Here is an 18,764-nt window from a genome sequence, read left to right on the forward strand (position 1 = left end):
TATGTGAAGATTGAGTATTGCGTTTTCGAATTATACTCGTGTTATATTTGGATTAATTTATAAATTTTGTTTTGAATATTGGCCCTATTATCTAACACGTATATGAAAACTTCGAACATAAATTTTATTATTTTCAAAGCATTAAATAATTATTTTTACAATTATACATGGAAACTACAAAAACTATTGCTGCAATGGAAATCTAATTGAATTACTATTTTTGAAAATTTTGGTTTGTCTAGGATCAATAGATTTTTGAGTGATCGTTGGAAAAGACGAACGAGGCAAAGACAAATAATCAAACATACTAGTATATTGCTAAATCGACTTAGAAATTGACTCTTATTTAGAAATATAACATACAAAGATATATTATTACATACCAGGGATACGTCAATAGGAAATTAAAATATTTCACAATAGGCCTCAATCGCAACCGTTTTAATATGCATCTTTCAATTTAAGATTCATGCATGTGTTGCGCTCTTTAATTTTGCTAATAAAATATTTCAAAACGCGTGACTGTTGCAAGTTTATTCTTGAAAAATAATTATATAAACAATAAAATTTAATTCAAAATTTTCTCTACCAATTCATCTTTTTGAAAGGACCTGGAGAATTGACTAAGGAAAGGCACGAAGTACATGCTACAGTGGTAATAAATGGTGGAATATCACCAATAGCAGTGGTATATCAGCAATTAATTTTGACAAAAATCTAAAGGGGTAATGCAAAACCACTATAATCTTTTGTATATATGTTTATATCTCAATTGTTACTTTCTAGAATTAGTAATATTCTGTTATAGTGTTAAATTTGGTTAAATTTAATAAATATATTTCGACCATTCATGTCCAAATTGTGCATACGTGTTATCCTTGGTTCTGCAATTTTGAACCAAGGATTAATTTGAATGAAATTTTACTATTACTATATAGTGTAAATTTTAAGTTTCTCTCAAAAAGAGAATAGTGCTTGAATGTTTGATTGTTTATCAACTTAATTAACCAATTTAGAACAAAAACAAAGCTCCTTTGATGTTCCAATGCAATCAATTATTAAAATAAACATTGACAAATAAACAAATAACACGTTTATTTTTAAAAATTAAAAAAAAAAAAAACAAATATAGAACTAGTCAAAAAATATTAAGGTTATTATTTTCGCTGCTCTCTCAAATTTTATCTAAATTATCACATTTTTATTTGGTTTCCTATTCCTGTAATCCTATACAATTACAAAAATCAATTTGCCTTTTACAAAAATCATGTTAGCTAAATTATAAAGGGTTCTAAAGTTTCTCGTTTAAATTTCCGATTTTTTTCTTGTTTTTTTTTTTTACAATATGGCAGTGTTTTACTGTTATAATTTTCTGTTCTGCTTATCCTTGACCTTGAATTTTCTCATAAAAATATAATATAATTTACCTGCAATGTTATACAAAAAAAAAAAACAAGAAAAGAAAAAAAAATGCAGAAAGTTCTGAAAAATATAAAAAAAGTGGGGATCTTTTTACTATGTTCGAGGCGATAAAAAAAAGGTGGAAAACAAAAACTTTGCATTTTTCGTGTAGCGACGAAAATTAATGTTATTGTTTTTTTTCACAACTTAACAACCTAAATTAAAATAAACAAAACTTTAAAGGGGAATTGCTTTCTTAAAATATTTTGAGGCATATTTCACACTATTAAGGTTTTTGATAGGTTTACACAATATTTTGAATATGAAATATTTTACAATTTAAGATGCAATATTTTAATATCGAGAAATTTGTAAAACTGGAAATTAAACAGTAAGTTGGCAAAATTAGTTTGAATTCTCTTTTGCGCGAATAATCGGAATGTTCTGTGATATATTTTGTTACTACATGAGATTTAAAATGTAGAAATATTCACATATGAATATACATATATATTGTGTATATGGATGTGGCTAGGTTGGGATTGCTCTTCAACACAATATGTCGCAGCTGCCACGAAAAAGAAAACATTTTTCACTATCTCCGCGAATGTCCGACTCTGGGCAAGGCCGGACTGATCACGTGACGGACCTAGACGAGATATCGAAAATTACCATTGGGGAATTAGATAGATTCTTCAAAAGAACAGGATGGCTTAGATTCACAAGCTATAATCATACATCAGTGACGACCTGGTGATCACGGGATAGTGGTAGAAAAACAACATATTTGTACCAATTGGGGGGTGGTGGACCCCAAATACAGATTTTATGTTAAATATATGACGACCCTGATTGTTGCTACATACTTTTGTACATAATATGTTAGTATTAAATTTACTATTGTTATATAAGAAGCACAACAAAACCTTTAGTTTTCTGCAAAATTTTTGTATTTTAACACAACGTCATTTAAAAAATTTCGAGAGTTAAGAACAAAAATGTTTACTTTTTAAAAGAGTTTAACAATTGCTACTATATTTAATATATAGTATATAGAATAAATAGAAATTTGACTATAAAAGAAATTTATCTATCTAAACAAAATAGTATTGGCAAACAATTTATAGTGTTACGAGTATATACTAATTTGACAGTTTCCAAAAATATGATCACTGATTTTTATTAAGGTTCTAAATGAAATTGTTACTATGTTTATATGAACAGCATATTGCATATTAGTTTTGGAATCGGTAAAGTAATTGGTTGTTGAATTTATGATTTTTCAAAAAATAAACTCAATCCTTATTTTATTTAATTTAATAATTTAATATTTTAGAAAATTATACGAATTTTGATAATTATGACTCCTTAACGCAGCATTATTATGAAAATTTAATAATTTTTTTTACAATTTCGCTTATTTTCAAAAAATGCCTTGCTTAATACAAGCTGTTGTTAAATTAAGTATTAATTAACATTAAATTATGCTATAATGTAAATGTTAGAAATAAAAAATTTTAAAAATTTTCAAAATTTATTTTCACATACTCAAATAACATTTCTTTGTCCTAATTATAATATTAAATCCTTGTAAATATTATATCGCTATTCTATACAACATCTCTTTGGCCTTCGAATTATTATTTTATATTAATCAATTTGTTAAATAGATTAATATACCAATTAAATGGGAAAGATTGAAAATATTAAATAAAAAAATTTTTTTTTTTGTTACTGAAAGAATTGCCAACAAGAAAAAAACTTTTAATTAATATTCAATTCCGAAATCTATTTAAATGTTCCCAAAAGTAAAATTTGCATAAAAAAAGAGAAACAAGACCAAAAAATAACAGTTTTTAATGAAAATATACAAAAAAATTTCGTTATACGAAATCCAAAATATATAGAAAACATTATTTTATCACATATATACATAATATATATGTACTTAAATGTCCTTTGTATTATGTCGAAGAAGACCATATGTTGTTCAATAAAAACTTCCAATACAAAATGAATTTTATTGAAAAGGGAATTTTCTAAGACGTTAAATAATAAAGACTTGATAGCCAACTCACATACCAAATCTATATATTTATTATATAATATATATATGTATATATATATATATATATATGTATTAATATATAAACATTATCCCTTTTTTTCAAACGTCATGACTAAAGAATATTTTTATATTCTTACATGCGTAGCTTATGGTAAATATACTTATAATGATATTATAATATGAACTATATTTCGTATGCTATTAATTGTAATGCATAGTTTAGGAAAAAAAATAGATGGCAAACAGTTTGTTTGAAGCTGCGCGATTACTTGTTAAACATATTGTATGTATTAATAAATTTATAGTTAAATTGCAATAGTCTTTGAAAAAAAAAAAATCCTAAACTATTTGATTCACTTTTTTGTTTAAAAATTTATTCGCGACAATATAAAATCAGGCCATTACTTGCTCTGTAATTAAATATTTATGAAAAAGTGACGAGCTTTCGAATTAATCCTTTGAATTAAAAGTTATATGAACTCAGCAAATATTAATGTATTTATACCTGTTTCCATTTAGGGTATATAGGGTCATCAATTTTAAATTTTAACAATTTATAGATATCGATATATGACTTATTTTAGAAGGTGTCAATTGTTCAAAATTTGTAAAATTTTAATTTTCTGTGTCAGTATACAAGACTGAAGACTAAAAATTTTAGATAAATACTCCTATAACACAAAAGTGTGCTATACTATTATCTAGTTAACTAATTTCTATAATTTTTTTCAAAATTATTCTATTTAAGATTTATCCTAAATTTATGCAAAATTAATTATATGGTAATAAAAGATTTAATTTTAGATTTTCATTATTGAGACACAAGGCTATATATGCATATGCTTAAATATAGATCAAGTTTTAGACTTAAATTTTAAAAAAGGAAATGTTCTATTTTACGTACCATTAATTTGGTCGGCTACATTTGTTTTTATATTTTGTTAAATGAATATTACATATGAAAATTTATTGAGATAAGAAAAAAAAACATAAATTTATTTATAAATATTTTTATATAATATATGTATGTAAATTGGTATGTAAAATTACACATTACACACATATTTCAATCAATATTGGAAAATATTAAATTGTCCTTTCTTCTTTATATTTGGTCGGTCACATCTGGTGTAAAAAATCATTTTTGTTTTTTTTTTTGTTTTTTTTCATATTACCATTTATGATTTTTTTTTATATCGTATATCATGATAAGAATTTGTAACATTTTGAAAAACCACAAAATATCTTTTTCATTTTTATTTCGTATAGGTATATATATATATATGTCTAGGACTTTATGATATTAATTTTATAAGGAAATTTATATATTTTGCCACATATCCGAAGATAAACTTGACCGGAATAAGCGTGTATTGTATTTCAATTTTTTTTTGTTTTTTCTATTTTTCGTTTTCTCTTTGATAATAATATGATTTGATATTATAAAGATATCATAATAATAAGATTTATGGGTCAATAGATAAATTCATATATGTATAAAAAATAAAATAGAACTACACTGATACATATGTATATTTTATGTATATAAAAAATACAGAATGAAGATAAAGTTATTAAACAATTTAATTTAAAAACAAGTAAAAACGTTTCAGTCGGTATAAACCGATTGAATTATACCCTGCACCTTTCGTTATTGTGTAGCAATTACTCGAACCTGTGAGATCATTCTATAGAAACTTCACGGACATGTCTGACCTATCATTGGACATCCGACTGCCAAGTTTCATCAATCTGACCTTATAATTTTTCAAAATATTTAAAATTAGCTTTTGGAGTTGTATGGTAAGTACCTAAACCTGTCAAGCAATTTCATCAAAACTTCACAAATATATCTGATCTATAATCGGACACACAACTGCCAAGTTTCATGAATCTGACTTTATTATTTTTCCAAATATTAAGAATAAGCTTTTAGACTTGTATGGGATCTACTCGAACCTGTTAAGCAATTCCACCACAACTTCAGAAACATGTCTGACCCATAATTGGACACATGACTGCCAAGTTTCATGAATCTGACTTTATTATTTTTCCAAATATTAAGAATAAGCTTTTAGACTTGTATGGGAGCTACTCGAACCTGTCAAGCAATCGCATCAAAACTTTAGAAATATGTCTGACCCATAATTGGACACACGACTGCCAAGTCTCATGAATTTGACTTTATTATTTTTCCAAATATTAAGAATAAGCTTTTAGACTTGTATGGGAGCTACTCGAACCTGTCAAGCAATCGCATCAAAACTTTAGAAATATGTCTGACCCATAATTGGACACACGACTGCCAAGTCTCATGAATTTGACTTTATTATTTTTCCAAATATTTAAAATAAGCTTTTGGGGTTGTATGGCAAGTACCCGAACCTGTCAAGCAATTCCACTAAAACTTCACAAATATATCTGATCTATAATCGGACACACAACTGCCAAGTTTCATGAATCTAACTTTATTATTTTTCCAAATATTTAAAATTAGCTTATGGAGTTGTATGGCAGGTACCCGAACCTGTCAAGCAGTTCCTCCAAAACTTCGGAAATATATTTGACCTATAATTGGACACATGACTGCCAAGTTTCATGAATCTGACTTTATTATTTTGCCGAATATAAAAAATTTGCTGTTGGAGTTGTATGGCAGCCACCCGAATCGGTGCAGCTATCCCATTATAATTTTTAGAGCATGTGTAGAATATAATTGGACACATGTATACAAAATTTTATATTTATAGCTTTATTAGTTTTTGAAATATTTAAAATAAACTCTTGGAGTTGTATGGCAGCTACCCGAACCCGTTGTCCGACTTAGTCCAATAACAATAGGGTTCGTCCTTGGCACAAAAGAAAAAACTTGTGAAAGTTTGGTGTCGATTGCATTATTCGTTTTTGAGTTATCGTGCGATCGGACGGACGGACGGACGGACGGACGGACGGACGGACGGACGGACGGACGGACGGACATGTCTAAATCGACACAGAATTTTACGCTGAGCAAGAATATATATATATGTCCATACCGCAGATGACTCCTTCAAGTAGTTACAAATTCCATACCAAAGTTAATATACCCTTCACGAAGTGCAGGGTATAAAAAAATGAGCATCTTTTTGTGGAGATATTATTTGTTGAAAATGTTTTAAAAATCCATAAGATTTAAAATTATTTTACAAAAAGTTTAATTGTCCGTAAAATTTGTTTTTAATGTAAGAAATATGATTATTATATCGGAACTAAAAAACGGTAACTATTGAAGCTTTTCAAATATAAGTAACTAACAATATGCGTCTCCAACAGTGATAAAGTCGATTGTGGCCCAAATTGCATGTTTCCTTCATTAATTGAAGCCTATCAAATGGGTAACTGAATTAATTCGATATAAATTATAATTAGCCATCAAAAAAACTTATGTAACTTGAAAAAATTACTCAAAATGAGTGTTTTCTGAAAATCAAAATGTTATTTCAGAAAATAATTGAAAATGCTACTTCTATAGAGGGCGCACCAAAAAAAGAATTCGAAAAAAAGCTATTCGAAAAATTTCACTCAAAACTGTAACTAAAATGTTATTATAATAGATCAATTTTAATATGAAAGAGAGGATTTTCTAAATTTGAATAAAATTTGGAATGAAAAATATAAGGCTGTTGGTTCCAATATAAATTGAATATTATTTTTTTTATATTTAAAATTCAATTACTTACCAGAATATTCAATTATGCTGTAATTAAAATAAAAAATGATTATTTATTAATAAAAATTTTTTTTTGTATATAGTTTAAAAATTAATAATGAAAGTAATTTTTTAAGAATCTTGTATAGGGTCGAAGGAGTTATATAGAAACTAAATTAGGGAGTTGTAATAAAAAAATATATTTTCGCATCTCTAAAGTAAGTTAATTAATTAACTAATTATGATTAGTACTTTAAAGTAAGCATTTTGAATAAAAAGAGGTGATATTTATTACGGGAATAGCTCTTATATCACAACAGAATACGTTATTTGTTAAATACTTAATACCTTGGATGGAAAAATCGAACAATGCGAACAGAAAACAGTAAGTCGTTTTAATTTCATGTATAAATTTATGAAGATTTATTATAGCTAATATTAAAGGTACCTTTATATGTTTATATTTGCTATGGGCCGGGAAGAACTTGAAGTTTTGAAAATTTTTTTGTTGAATTAGAAAGAGGTCTAATTTAGTTTTAAAATTTTAATTGAAGCTTTCCTAAGTTGCCTTTAAAAAAGTTATTTATTAAGATGTTTTGTTACATGCTGTAAACATTTTATTTTCACATACTCGTATGTTATATTCATATAATAGTATATTTTGTGGAACATACAAAGTATAATATTAAATCTTCAAATTTTTATATTCCATTAAACGCAAATATTACTTTTTTTTTATTCATAAAGATTTTTTTTTTAAATAAATCGAAATACTCATATAAATTCATGTTCATATATTATAATATATGAATATATATTATATAGACTAGTTTAACATATATTTAGTTTATATGTATATTTGCGTTTGTATATAAAATAACCATGTAAAATTGTAATTGAACCACTAAATTCTAAGATAATATTAGAAATTTTTTATATATTTAGTTAGATATCGTATAATCTGTGATTTTTTTTATAAAACCGGATTCCAGTGAAGATTTTCTATTTTTGTAACAAGAAAGAAAAAAATCGCCATAAATATAATTTTGTTATTTTGACTCAATAATTTTATTTTGACTTTCATTTTATGTTTTTCACTTATTATTTTTCCTTTCCGTTTCTATTTCGAGTTTGTTTGACAGATAGCTACTTATTTAATAATAAAATGTTATATAATAGTATATAAAAACTATGTGATCTTGATTATATATGTTTTAAATCAAAATAAAATTGTATAATATTTTGAAAAATAAAAGAGAATCTTACATTAATTGTGGCACAATAAATGAATGTGTCAAACGTCATGTGTCAAATTCCAATGTGTTAAATTAACCTTATATTTTTTAATCAATTCATTAATTTTTATAGACTAAAGTCATAATTAATGTAAGATTTCTAAAAATTAATGAAATATTGAAAATTGTTAAACAATAAAAAGTAATTTGACATTTTGTAGATAAATATTTGTTTCACCCTGTACAAAATTTTTTTCAAGTTCTTCCTTATCTCAATCAAAAATCAAAATAACAAGATTATTATTTTCTTAAGAACAAAATTTGTGACAGAGCAATAATATAATTTTATTTTTATTCTCAATTCACAATAATTTCATATATAGTATTTTTAACATTTTGGCATAAAACCTTCTATATTTATCTCTTTCTTCTTGTCTAACAAAATAATTTTTGATATTTTAGTTAAATATAGCATATTATTTTATAATTGATATTATCTTAGACGCACGCAGAAAAACAATATTGTGTGCATAATGTAGCTTTATAGTATAAATAAATGCCGTATAGAAAAAAATGTACTAAAATAAAGCAAATTGTACTAATTTAAAAAGAAATTACTAAAATAAAAGTAGTTACTAAATTATAACAAAAGTTGAATGAAAATTTTTAAAAATTTAAAATTTCATGTTTGTTTCGAATTTTAAACGCATGAAATGCTTTTTCTAAGTATACGTCATGCACTTAGATAGATTCTGATAGATTCGATGAAGCTACCCGATTCTCTTATCTAAGTACATTCAATCGGGTAGTGATCTTTGAAGCTGCTTTTGTATGATAACTACTTTCAGAAGATGAATATGACTTTGAAGACAGAAAATTTGTTTAGATAATGCTGATTTAATCATATACATACATAATATAAATTTTAAATTTGAGTAAAATATTTTAATTGCCCTAGCATTAGAAGAGGTCCCCAAATATTTTGGTAATTTTTTAAGTTTCTTGAAATTTGTGTTACTGAAATAATTCTATTATGCATTCTATTTTATGAAGCCATTATTATAAAGTAAATATTTCTAGAATTACATTCTAGAATCAAACACGTTTAACAAAGAAAAAATAATTAATTGTATTTCGCCATAATTTTGGAATTATTCCTTCTCCAATATTTTATTTTGCATTAAGAAAATTTATATTGATATTGGTAAATATAAGTTATAGACTTTAATAATTATTCCCGTGTTATAAACGAACTTTGCACATAATATTATAAACTATGCATTTACAACATGTTAGAATATATGATAGACTGCATGAGTAGGAGAAATGTTGAAAAAAAACAAAAATCTTAACTGTATGTATACAACAATTGACCGTGTTTGATGCAATGCAGATACGCAAAAAAAAAAATCTACGAAATATGTACATACATATATATGTATATAATGCACGTAAAAATTGTACACATGGTGTGTATGTATAGAAATAAGTGTTATAAGTATGTGTTTATGTATTGAAAAACACTAGTAAAAGATCGCGTCTTTAATACCATTTATAACCATAACAATAAATTTTCATGATGGAAATTCTTTTTTTATTAGGTTATGTTAAGGTATGTATAACGAAAAACAAGAAAAAAAAATCGGAATAAGTACAATGATTTTTTTTTTTACTGACTTTTCCCAGGTGACCAAATAAAAATTCAATATTTATAACCTTAAATGACCTTGCAATTTTTATATCCATACAATAATGGATTTAAAAAAAAAAGAAAACTACATTTTTGTTGACTCTTTACTCAATTTCTATACATCTAGCAGCTTGTTAATATAAACAATAAGTTTTGCAGCTGTTTAAAAGCAAATACTCTCGCACTAATATTCTTAATATTCTGGATTTATGTAGTTTGCGTTTCTTTTTTCCATGCTATTAAATCATAATTTCTAATTAACGGTGATTAAACCTATATGTATATAAAAGTTATATGTGTTTCCTTGGTTTAATTAGTTATTTTTAAAGGTGTTTTAATATCATTGCATTACGTGAATTTTATACCTTTAATTTTGTGTTTTTTATTCTAAAAACTTATTCATTTATAGATTCCTTCAATGAAAAAGCAATTAATAAGAAGGACTATATTAAATATTATAACATTTTGAGAAACGGACGGTTTGATCTATACTTAATCTGTCCACTGAAATTTTCATTTATACTAGGAAATCCTGAAAATATTACAGCAACTTCATTTTTTAATTATGTATATCATACAATTTTTAACAATTTTTAACAATTTTCATGGTCTCTATAGTGGATTAGTCTTCCTCTTTTCTTTACTTCATTTACTTTAGAAAATGTTCCAGTTAACAAATCATTCAAGGCAAAAATGATCTAAATGCAAGTTTGTTATAAAGCAGCGAATCGGTTCCAAAATATTATTGAATATATTCCTGTAGATAGTATTCGTCTGAATACAAATTTTTCCACAAATTTTCTCGAATCGATGAATGATTTTTAAATTAGATTAGGATAATTCGGTAGCATTGCATTGTTTAAATGTTAAAATGGAAAATTTATAAATAAAAAAAATTCTGACGTCAACAAATAATTCGTAAATTAATTTTTAATTCAAAATACAAAATCATTCTTTTAAATCGAATTTGACAGCGATTCGATTATTCAATTCGATTATTAAAAAAATTTATCATTAATAACTCGTTTATATTTTTCTTTTTATCTACATTTATAGCTATGTTTAAAATATTTTGTAGTTTGAGTTTATTTGAGGACCAGATTAAGCAATATTGATTTATTTATAATATTTTTCCAAATTGAATTTTTTGTTGATAATAAAAAAAAACTATTTAATTTTAGTTTGAAGAATTTCAAAAATTTATTTATATAAAAAAACAAAAGCATATTTAATTGGAAGAATTAATCAAGCTTAATCTGGCTGTAAATTTAGAATTCTATAACATAAAATACTATATAGATTAAATAAGATTGTGAATGAAAAATCTGTACAACAATATTTTCAAATATAGTTTGAAAGGCAAATTAAATATTTATTTTTCATATTGACTTATGCCATTTGGCGATTATAAATAAAAAAACATAAGTATTTTTTTTATAAATATGTAATCAAATTTATTTTTAACTTTTGATAAAAATTTTTTTATATATTGTTGTTATTATGTGTGTTTTATTAACATTTAATATTTTTGTATTTGTTTTTTTTTTTATTGGTTCAGAAATATGAAATTTAAATATTTGAATTGAATTTTTTAAATAATTTACATAAACTTATTAAGGAATAATTTACATAAACTTATTAAGGAAAAACTTATTTAGTGCACAAGTATTACAAATGTTAATGTTGCAACAATAATATCTTAGGTTCAATTGGCCCTCATGTTTTATTCCATTAATTCTTTTCAAGTGTCAAAATTGTGAAGGAACACTTTTGTTTTTAAAGGGAACTAGCTTAGTCAATGTACTTTAAAAAACTTAGATAATATTTTAATATAATTAAAAATTTGTTCGTAAAGAATAGCAAATTTAATCTAAATATGTAATTGAATAGTGACAATTTTTGAAAATTAGTATATGTGAATATACATATAAGTGAATAAAATTTAGGACCTTATTTCTAACTGATTTTTACCTTCAAATTCGTATACAGTCTTCTGATTTTAATAATCTTCTTTTATTGATATTAATATTATATAATAGAAACTGAAATTAAATAAAATTATGCCGAATCTTTGAAATAATATAATTATGTTGTACTCGTATGTACCTAAGGGAGCGAAAGAGAAGAACCTAACAAAGAAAATATAAAAAAAGCGTATATGGAAAGTTTTTCTTTTTATTCTTAAATTTTCGATTTTCTTATGATTTCTTTGGTTTTTTGTTTTTTATTTTTTCCCCCATTTTTTCTTTATTTTTCTATTGAATGTCAATATCTATATTTTGATAAAACATTTAAAATTTATAAATTGACGTCAATTCAATATGTTTACTATTTTTTGTAAAGTGTATGTGTGTATGTCTGCATGTTGTTAGAAATTCGAAATTCATATATGTGTGCATGTGTGTATAACAAATTTAAGTATCTAAAATAAAATATTCTGACGCTATATTTTATTTGATTAATAATTTTCTTTGAACTAGAATAAAAATCTAAGGCTTTGATCAGGATAGCTTAGGGAAGCTTTTCATATTCTATAATTGAAGAATTTCGTTATATTCGCTTCATAAAATTGTCGCCTCCTGTCAAAATCAAAAAAAATTCGACTAATCGGTGAATTCATTTTTGCTTCTTCCCCTAAAAGTATGCAATTTTTTAAAATATAACCTTAGTATAATTATTAATGGAATAATTTAAGTAAATGAATTTTTTAAAAAAAATTAGTAAGTCGTATCATTTATTCAAGGACAAGTTGTGCTACTCTACAAACGAATTGGCTTTGATTTAAATTTATTAAATTCATATTATGTACGAAATGGTAAATATATTTGACTTTCAAAAATTTTCCATGTATGAAAATCTTATTTTTAGACTGAAAATGAATACAAGGAAAATGTATTGAATCCTTTTTTTTTCTTCTGATCCTTTGTACTTTAATCTATAATATATTTGATATTATCTTATTAAAATTATCTCATGTTCTTTTTTATAATATTTTCTCTTCTTCAATATTCTTTTTTTTTTACAATTTTAGGAATCTGGTGATGTTATCGTCGCTATCATCTTCGGCGCGCGCTATAAAATGAAGAAAAAAAATATAAGATATAAGAGAAAAAAAAGGGTTTTCTTTTTTTTATACTTGTTCTCCTCATTTGGTTTTTTGTTTCCATTTAGGATCTCTTATAGGTTTGCTATGGAAAAGAATTCCGATAGGAAAATATTATATTAGATTATATTAAAATTTTCTCCACTCTTTTCTTGATATTCAATTTTATGCATATTTTTTTCTCTTCTGTTTTATTGAATTGAAATTCAATCGATAACCAAATCTAAATATAACGAATTTAGATGAAAAACTAAATTTTCCATATTGTATAAAAAAAAAAACAAAAATAACTGGAAAAAGAAAAATAGAATTCGCGTTTAAATTGTTTTTTTTTTTAATTTTAAAGTTAATAAAATTTATTCGCACCCTCTTCGTTTTTTCTTAATTTTATATCACAGGAGGACTGTTGTAATATAGAAATTTATGTAAAAGTGTTGAAGCACAAGTGAATTAAAGTTAAATTTAATGTTGGTCACTCTTGTTATTCTAATCATGAAATGTTTAAGATGTTTTTTATTTTAAGGGTTAACTTGAGGATTATCTTTTCCTTGCGAACATGAATTTGAATTTGCTCTGATATGACGTAAAGATGTTGTTAATATTAAAAAAAAATTCAATTGAATATTGAAGAAAGATTAATTATTTTGAGCTTTTCGGGGAGAATGTGTCTACGTATCCCTCCTTCTCTGATTTGACATTTGAAATATCTAACATAAGTAACTAGTGAAAATAAAAGCTCAAGTTTTGAAAATTTTCGGATTTGTCTTTAAAATAAAAATTCGAAAAGAATATAAAAATATTCTCATCTTTATAAAGTTCTATATAGTTATTTTAGTTATTGAACATCGGTGTGAAATTTTATTTTTTTTTCTGACTGTCTTTACTATGTCTGCCAAAAATGGTGTCCGAAAAATTTTAATTAGTTACATACAATCCTACTTTTATAATTTGTAATTTGAAAAATGGTAGAAGATAAGATATTTTTGTCCTACAATGGACGAATTTGAAGCCGGTTTTCTGAGTAAGTTCAACATTATTCTCTTATTGGTTTAAAATTAACTAAATTATAAAGTTTGGAGATAAATAAAAATTATTATAATTCTCTTTTAGAAAATTATACAGAGAACTACAATATATGAGTTCAAGAAACCTCGGAATTAATTGGCTCTAGTTCAAATATTTTATGCTTAAGTTCAACTGTATGTGATGCTGTCCTATAACAAATTCTTAACGCAGAATAAATGGAATGAATTTTGTATTTCATGATATTATGATAAATTCCTTGTTTGCTCTTTTTTGGTGCATTTCCAGTAGTACCTGTTTTAAATTTTTTTCCTTAAATTTAACTTAATTTAATTTCAAATGTCTGTTAAACATTTTCTTTAAACATGTTTAACAAAGAAAATAATATTTTAATTTTGCATAATTGATTCAACAATAGCACTATATTATAATAAAGATTTTAAAGTACCCTATAGAATAATAAACATTATATTCCATAAATTCATTCATTATTTAAAGATTCTCAAATCAAAGCTACCCACTCATATTTTAACAAACATATATTAACATAATGTAGGTCTTGCTTTGAATAAATTAAAATTAAATTTTTTTTATCTCTTTACCATTTTACAGATTCAAAATTGTAATATGGTAGAGTTTTTTTTCTTCTAAAGAAATTATTATTAAAATATGCATCAAGGACGCATAGGATTAAAGAAATCCTTTAGTTTTAAATTATTATAATGTGTCAATCTTAAGGAATTTTGAATATATGACTTAAAAACAGAAAGAAACAGAAATCGTACTGCGGTAAGAAAAAAATTAAAATAAAATAAATGGAATTTTATAACAAAGGTAGTTATCAGTAATTCATACAAACTTGCAAATAATTTTACGATATCAGAAACATAATATTAACAAATCTCCTTTAATGTTTCCCTAAAGCAAAATAATTTTTTTTACATGTTCCAGCGAGAAAACGGAAAATAAAAATCCAGATGTATAGAATTAAATTTTTTTTTAATTATTGCTTTCCTACTTTTCAAACCAGTTGAAAAATATAAAATGAAAAAAAAAAAAATATTTCCTAATTTATCCTTGACTGGAAAATATAGAAAAAGAAACACTATGTGTATTATAATAATGATAAAATAGTTTTCATATTTAAGGATTTCCACATGCTTGATTTTAAAAATATTAAATTTGAGTTGCCATACGTATTTTTATTTAATGTGACCGTGAGTGAGAAATTTTATTGGAAATTTATGCCTACTATTTTTTAGTTAAGAGAATATACTCTTTATTCTATATAATTAAGCTTGGACATATTCCTTATACATAATAGACAATTTTTCTTAATAATTTCATTGGTTTAAGAAATATAAGGTTTTTAAAAAATTTTAAATTTTTACTAGATAAAGGCTGAAAGCTGTAAAACAAAATTTTCTTGTCTTATCATAAACTATAACGCCTTAAAGTATGACACAATTATCTAGGGCCACTTCCCAAGCCATACATTACACACAATTCCCAAGACAACTGAATAATTGCTACCTTAATAATAATTTGTTTGTGAGATTTTAAAATTTAATTTTTTATAATTTTGCAATTGAAGATGTTTGCAGACCGGTTGGCTGGTAAAACAATATAGCAAAGCTGATAAACTCATATTTCCTAATATTATTTCGAAATTATGTGAGTCTACAGTATATAAGTGTGAGTCTTTCGAATTTACGTAGTGATTTTGAGTCTTTCAAATTTTTGTTAGTCTACGGTGTGATTTTTGATCGATTGTCAGCATAAGGCTGATTTAACCCAATAATAAAAATGTAATTTTTTTTTTTAGCATCTGGTATTCTTAATCATTTTTAATATAGGTCCTTATGTATATTATATGGGAAAGCATATCACATTTTAAATTTACAATATCATCATTCTAAAACTATATGCCTCGTATGTTGCACAAAATAATATAGGATTAAAATAGTGAGCCATATATTTTATTATGCAACTATTTGTGGTACTAAAATGTATCATCATTTTTCTCTATTTCAGTTTTTCCTTTACATCCTTAAATTTTGCTTAATATCATATGTATAAGAAAAATATACAATAGTACAAATACGAGAATTTTGTTGTTTTTTACCATATAGTTCAGGTTTTTCTATTTTATTTTACTGTTTGTTTTTTCCTTTTTGCATAATTAAAAGCTTAAGTGTACTTTTATATTATAAGGATATAGGATAACTTAACTTTAATATATAGCTAGAGATTAAAATTTGTAACATATTCATAATTCCTACCTTAAAATAAAAAAAAAAAAATATTGTAGGTATACATACATTTAATTTTATGAGAATATAATATGATTCTATTAAAGAATAAAGAAACAGGATGTCTCAGAGTATAACAAGAAAATATGTTCACTTTCATTTTTTATAAACTTAAGAAAATTTTTTAAGATGATTGTTGAAACAAATTGTATACAAAATATTTTTAATTGTTATTTTGAAATACAAGAGGACGACAAAATTAAAAAAAAAATTATTTTTTTTAATATGACATGTCTCTTTTAAAAGTTTTAATAAATAAATTTTTAAATTTAGTTTAAAGATCTAAGAGAAGTAGAGAAGTTTTTTCATATAAGGATAATGAAAATTAGTCACAAATTTATAATTGCCTATATATTACACAAAACATGATGATGTTATGACAATAGATGAGTCATTTTCCAAGGACTTTAAATTCGTTTAATTTTTTAACATAATCTAAATAATTTGGAAATTTAAGCAATTTACTCAATCTAAATAATTTGGAAATTTAAGCAATTAATTTAATATTTCAAATATTGCAGTTTCAATAGAAATTGTAAATTAAATTAAAAAATTTTAATAAAAATTTCATGTCTTTGGCAAAATCTTGACCATTAGTCTCATATTACATTTTACAAGATAGAAACCTTAATCCTATGATTTTGTTATTTATCAAATTATTCATATTAATTATTCGAATATAGAAATTTATCAGTAAGGATTGTTAGAATTGAAAACCTTATAGTTTTACTAAATTTAAATTTTCGGAAACTATTTAATTTTCTACGGCGTTTTTATAACAAATGATAGAAATTAACATTTAATAGACCAGAAAAATAGTAAATTTCTGACATTTTGTAATTAATATTTTAACTTATAATTATAACTGATAAGGGAATAGTTTAACTGATAAGAGCTTTTAATAAGAGGTCCAGCATAATTATGTTTGCTTGTAAGATAAAGGAATTTCTTAAAGCAAGAATCACTAATTTATTCATACAACTACAATGCTATAACAGCTGGTTAATAATAAGTTTTGTATGTTAGTATAGAAAGAAATCTAATGCTACAATAGTAAGTTCCAGCACTGTTGCAACAATGTCTTCTATATAATGAATAAAATTAAGCAAATTTGAAAATTTTTGTAAACTATTAACAAGTTTTTTCCATAAATTTCATTTTAATATTCAAATTACCTGCATATTTACTGAAAACATGCATACATACTCCTATACTTATGTAAATTGTTTGAAATCAGTACCTATGAAATTTAATTAATTTATTAATTTTTTGCAGTTTTTTTTTATTGGTAGTATAACCATTTTTTGTAATAATATCAAAATGTTAAAAATTTTACGTTCCAAAAATTATATTTACTTAATTTTGGAACACTTACATGAATAACGAATAAATACACATGTATGTATGTGTATACAATGCAGAAAATCACATACAAAGTAGTTATAATTTGAACAAATCCACCTTTATAAATTGTTATTTAAAATTTACACTGTTAAAAATTTTGGCGTATGAAATTTAATAAAATTTTTTTTACGTGAACTTTGTGTATGCAAGAATCGTAACATTTATAACTTATTAAGAGAATTTACATAAGTAATAAATCAATATAACATAAGGTTCGGCTTATTAAAATATAAAAATTTCAATATCATAAAATAAAAATATAGTTCAATATGAAAAATTCGAAAATTTACAACATTATTTTGAAAAAATTTAGTCGATCAAATTAATTGTTTATAAAATAGACCAATTTTTTTTTTTTAAATATTAATTTAGAACTTGTATTTGCTATCTATTCAAATGATAATTTTCTTATTAGACATTAAGAAAAATCTAATTAATAATTTTCTAAAAGTTTGTTCTAATATATACAATTAATTGTATTGCTAATTAATTTTGTTAAAACTTAAGGCTTTATGGGGGTAAATGTTTTGCGTGAGAAGGCGATTACTATTACATTTACTTGCATAGAAATTAAGGAAATCTTATAATATGAAAAAACTAAGGATTCGAAAAGTGATATTTTAATACTTTTAATGATAATAAGCTAGAAGAGAATTATCACCTAGTGCTAATAACTCGAAAGAATATTCTAAAATGTATTTCTGCACCATGTTAAATTTTTTTATCATGAATGGTTTAGAAGTTATGTAAGCAGATGGAAAAAGGATCATATAGCAACCTTTTTTTTGAAAATATGATAAAAATAGCTAAAATTTAACAATAAAATTGTTAATCAACATT

The 18,764-nt window shown here is 24.1% G+C and overlaps 1 protein-coding gene across 4 annotated transcripts in view; it reads right to left on the reverse strand.

The window, feature by feature from the left end:
* LOC129609863 (acetylcholinesterase-like) overlaps positions 1-18,764 on the reverse strand; it is a 171,165-nt gene that overhangs the window by 86,501 nt on the left and 65,900 nt on the right. For all 4 annotated transcript variants that reach the window (XM_055522015.1, XM_055522014.1, XM_055522016.1 and 1 more), the window contains exon 3: positions 7,189-7,205. The gene's annotated coding sequence lies outside the window, so the exon portion shown is untranslated. The remainder of the gene's footprint in view (positions 1-7,188; positions 7,206-18,764) is intronic.

Source organism: Condylostylus longicornis, unplaced genomic scaffold (genome assembly GCF_029603195.1).
Source record: "Condylostylus longicornis isolate FDR11 unplaced genomic scaffold, ASM2960319v2 ptg000040l, whole genome shotgun sequence".
NCBI lineage: Eukaryota > Metazoa > Arthropoda > Insecta > Diptera > Dolichopodidae > Condylostylus > Condylostylus longicornis.